General features: G+C 38.9%; 1 non-coding gene across 1 annotated transcript; it reads left to right on the plus strand.

Moving 5' to 3' along the window:
• trnar-ucu (transfer RNA arginine (anticodon UCU)) lies at window positions 1-93 on the plus strand. Its single transcript has 2 exons — window positions 1-37; window positions 58-93. It is a non-coding gene; the product is annotated as a tRNA-Arg (tRNA).
• Window positions 94-5,171: the final 5,078 nt, after the last annotated feature.

Consider the following 5,171-nt stretch of genomic DNA (forward strand, 5'->3'; position numbering starts at 1 on the left):
GGCTCTGTGGCGCAATGGAGAGCGCGTTGGACTTCTAGGCCTTGATAGAATGAAGTCATTCAAAGGTTGTGGGTTCGAGTCCCCCCAGAGTCATGTGTCATTTTTATTGAACCTTTCGAAATCCTCTAGGGATTGGTGTTGATCAAGTCAAATACAGGACTTCTTAAGAGTCCACAGTTGAAAATGAACCAGCAGCCACAAGAAAGAAATAAGCACTGGACTGTGATCACATCACTCCTGTCCTGGAGTCCTTGCACTGGCTTCCTGTCAACTTCAAAATCCTCAAGCTCACCTATAAGGCTCTCCATGGCTTAGCACCTCAGTACCTGTCTGGGTTATCGCCCTACTCCCCACCTCACAACCTCCGCTCTTCTAATTGTGTTTTCCTATCTGTCCCCCAGTCCATCTACACTCTATGGGTGACAGGGCCTTCTCCTGTTTTGCCCCAAAGCTCTGGATCTTTATCCCCAAGGATATCAGTGAGTCACCTTCTCTAAACTCCTTCAAATCCAGACTCAAAACCCTCTTCTTTAGAAGAGCCTTTAATAAACTATTCTTTACCCCCTCTGTTCCTACTGTATTTAATACCACCATCTATTGTCTCCTCTAACTGTGTATTCTCATCCTGCTTATCTTGTGTATTTTTTTAACTTTATTGTTGTCATTCTGTAAAGTGCTTTGAAAAGCCACCTTTAAAGGCGCTATATAATGTAAAGATTATTATTATTATTAATAATGAACAGTGCATTTAACACTGAGCACATGCGGTCCTTCTTTGCAAAGGATTGCAAAGGTTGGGAATTAGCTTTTCACTCGTGTTGTTGAAGACCGTATCCTGGCTGTGTTGCAGGAAATGTCTGGATGCCATCACCGGATCAAGGAGAGGATCGGGGTTTTGGGAAGTCTTTTTGATGCCTGACACTGTGTGTTTCCTGGTTGTAACGGGTGTCATTCTGGACCTAAACAACAGAGAACACCATTGAAATCGCTGAACTGCCTAGCGGACACTTTGTCGCCTTCTTCTGACCTGTAATTCATGTGATTCTCTGAAAACATGGCACGTTGTATCTGTGCTACCTTTATGGAGGGTGACCACACTCATAAGGATCATAGATTCGATCACAAGCATCTAAAAACGAGAATGAGAAAATGACATCACGCTATAAGGCTGAATGGCAAGAATTCTCCTGTTCCTTCTGCAGCAAATGTGAGTTTTTTTGCTTCTTAACACTGAGATAGTTGGAGATATTTGGCAGCTGTGGGATTCCAACTCAACCCTCAAAGAGACTGGAGCTTTAATCCAGCCCTAAACTAAAAACTGGGTGACTTGTAAGGGCTGGTAGGAGAGGAAAAGAATAAATGCTTCTTTTTTGGTCTTTAGCTACTAAAAGAAAGGAAAAAAATATTTGATTATTATTTTTTCACCAGTTGTTTTGATCAAATCATTGTAACGCAGTGCCATATTAAGGTATAATATGTACATGAACGTCATGTCTGAGTCGATGATGGCAGCTGAGTATCGCTGGAGGACAGTTCATCATGAGTGGGTAAGCCTGCATAATGAGGGAGAAGAGATCAGCCTCTCTGACGCAGTGTCCAGTGACACTAACCTTCTGTCCTACTGTTCTCTGCTAATGTAGAGGGTGAATGTTTATTTAGGTGAATGTAAGGTTTCATTCTTGTAAAATATTTCCGAGCACTTTTTTTGTTGCTGAAAATTAATCTTATGCATTTGAATGAATTCCGATATTGTCACCTAATTCTATACATTGTTTCATCAGACTAGAACATTTAGAGGAGCTCAATTGCATTTATGAATTGCATAGTGATAGTATTTTTTCCGTTTAAATACTTCAGTCAAAAATGTAGAGAAGGTGCTCCTGTTTTCACCATTATAAGAACTGTGATGCACCAGTAATATTTACTCTCACAAAAGTATTGTAATTGTATTGTTCTGTTCTGTAACAATCTTGAGTGACACAAACCTTCTGTTTTACTGCACTACACTTCTCCAGAGGCCAGTTCAGCACACAAGGATCCTCAGTCAAACAAACACTGCAATCGCTTGATAAAAGCCATTCCTCATCCTTTCTCTTAGTATTGGTGCAACTTTTGTATGCAAAGAAGGCGATTTGACAATGAAAGGTGCAATCATCTTAAAGAGAGTCTTCATGAAGGCATGCACAGCTTAAGGCACATGAAGCTGAATCCGTGAGCTGATTGACACAAAACAATGTCGCATCGCATTATCCGCAAAGCTGTTTTGCTTGTCTGACCACCTCTTCGTACTTTACAGTGAGCGCACATATTTCAGTTTCTTCTTTTGTATTTTCCTTACTATTTTACTGTCCCTTTCCCCCATGTGGAGATGTATCCACTGCCAAAACTGCTGTCTGATTATTTAAATTATCTGTAAAACTGTTACATGACTTCATCTAATTGTAAATTTATAAGACAGTCTGTGAGACATTTGTGAGAGTAACTGAATCCCAGGGCTGGTGTGGAATCACACACAGACAGGTCTTCTGTGTGATCTGAGTCCCACTGCTCAGAGCTACAGACTGGTCAAATGGTCACTATTGTAGACCATCGGACCATCGGCTACAAATAATCAATATACTGATCATAGTGTCACTACTGGTGTTTATTACATAAATACTATATATAAATAATAAGATAATTCCACACTCATGTGTGTTATAAAACATTTATAAATTTTGGGAGGCTGACATACAGTAAAGAAAGTAATACCGAAGGGCTGGAAGTCCTGGAAAGGGTTCATAGAAACTTCTTGCTTCTGACCTGGAACAGAGCCCACAGCTGCCAGATCAGTGACCCCTGAGCCCAGTTCACAGAGAGGAGAACCAGGAGCTCTTCTCTGTCTCTAAGAGGCTGTGAGGAAGGAGAAAAGGGGGAGATGTGACTTGAGTCCAGGCTGTTCTGATATTATTCATGAAGCAGCACTGATTGTCTGAATATTTTCTGGTCCTGGATTGTGAGGGTAGCGAGCAGTATGGAGTTGAGCTTCAGTCTGAGTGTTAGTCTACACTGTGAATCTGAATGAGAAGAGAATATTGATTTTTTATTCTGCCTCTGAGAATTTTTCTTCTTTGCCAGGTGGTGTTACATCCCCTTTAGATACTCTACACAGACCCAGAGAGAAGAGGAGAGAGAGAGAGATGGACAGATAAGAGCACACGCAGTGAGAGAGACATACATCTTGATTTACTTTAAAGCAAGTGTTCATTTCCTTTCTGGAACAAGTTGTTTCTGAACTTCAAGACATTCATACAACTTCTGAAAGATAAAATACAAATCTTGCTTATCAGGACAGAAGAAATACTGCAAAAAAATGCCTGTGATTTTTTCTCATTTTAACGAAATGTGCAGAAAAACAACGGCAGTGCATCTCCATCGTCTTGATTTAGCTTAATACAAGTATTCACTTCCTTTTATGAAAATAAAAACCTGTGAAAGATGAAATAAAGTTCTTGATTATTCTTCATCAGTGCAGAAGAAGTACTGCCAGCTGGCAGGAAAATGCCAGTATTTTATTTTCTTAAACTGCAAAAGTATGAATGGTGAAAATGTGTCTCTGTGCAGTTATTATTGGTGGTTCAAGCACACTCAGGGACACGCTTCAGATTGTTATGATGTAACATAACCTTCGCTAAAAATTGATGGGATTTCTTCGCAAACCCTCTTGAACTTTGCAGGAAATGTGCGTTTTACTTGAGTGGAACTACAAGTAAAGAATTAAGTACCTAAGTCAATTTCCAAGAAAACCATCTTCACATGGGGAATTTTTCTTCAAACTGGCTGTTGGGAGAATTCATTTATACACCCGTTGTATCCTTAGCAAAAATATTTTAAAATTAGAACACAGATTTGTTGGAGAACTTGACAGTCCTTGACAATTATTATTAAATAAGTATTATACAAATGTGTGTTGCTATTTTAAATATGTACCTTAATTGTAATATATATATAAACATAATTGCTTTGATATGGATGTTCATTTGAAGAATTTGAGGAAACTATCAAGGATCGCAGAACAACCAAAGATACATTTGGGCATCTGCTATTGGTAAAGATTAAAGAGTACCATAAGTGTGAAGCTTGCATACACACGAGAGAAAAAATTAGTTTTAATGCACTTCATTAAACGGATGGTGTGCTTATCAATCGTGCATAAAATGTACATAGCAGAGGATGGTTTCAATCCATCGATCTCTGGGTTATGGGCCCAGCACACTTCCACTGCACCACTCTGCTGACAGTTACCTTAGTGTGATGCAACACAACTTTTCTATCTTTGCTTTCGAAAAGTGCGTCCAAGATGAAAAGTCTAAACGGTTAACGCAGACGTCACTTTGAGCACTTGGTCTTTTATAGTACGAATCATCACAAGCTGCTCTACATGGGCGTGTCTTCAAGATCGTTGTGAACCAAAGCTTCTACTTTCCTAGGCAACTGATTCTTTCATCGTTAATTCCCAAATCTTCACTGAGAATCAGTGAAACGAAAACCAAACACACTCTCTTCCTAGCGTGAAAGAAAAATGATTGAAACATTTGAGAAATAGCAAGAGTAGTCTGAACAGCTCCAGCCTATCAACTGCTCTACAAAGAGATCGCTCCCTCTATACCCAGTTTATAACACTGAAAATGATTCAGGAAGCACAGCAAAGTTCTAAAAGCAGAGGTTGAAAAGCATCTGAAAAAAAATAAAATAAAAAAGAAATAAATAAAAATAATAATAAAAAAGCGTCTGGATACGTAAAATGTCAATTTATCTAAGTAACATCTTCAGCTTTGAAAGATTGTAATCCATATATTTTTGTTTCACTCTTTTTTACATAACAGGCTTTCAATAAATAAACTGTTTTGTAATGAAGGCTGCATTAGAAAATGTGTATCTACTGTAGCATTGTTAAATAAAATCGGGACATGTGCCAGTCTCGAATTAATCACTCTTTGCAGGCACACTACGGAAACCTGCAGATGTTCATTGGGAGAAGTGACTCCTGCAAAGAGTGTTAATCGTCGAGAAAAGCACTCCTCTCGGGAATATATTTCCAATTTCTGAAGAGCCGATTTTCACGATTTTTTCCCCGATATTTTTTTCCGGTGCGGTTATTGATCGCGTTAGAAAGATTATTTTCATAATGA

Source organism: Lepisosteus oculatus, chromosome 14 (assembly GCF_040954835.1).
Source record: "Lepisosteus oculatus isolate fLepOcu1 chromosome 14, fLepOcu1.hap2, whole genome shotgun sequence".
Classification (NCBI taxonomy): Eukaryota; Metazoa; Chordata; class Actinopteri; order Semionotiformes; family Lepisosteidae; genus Lepisosteus; species Lepisosteus oculatus.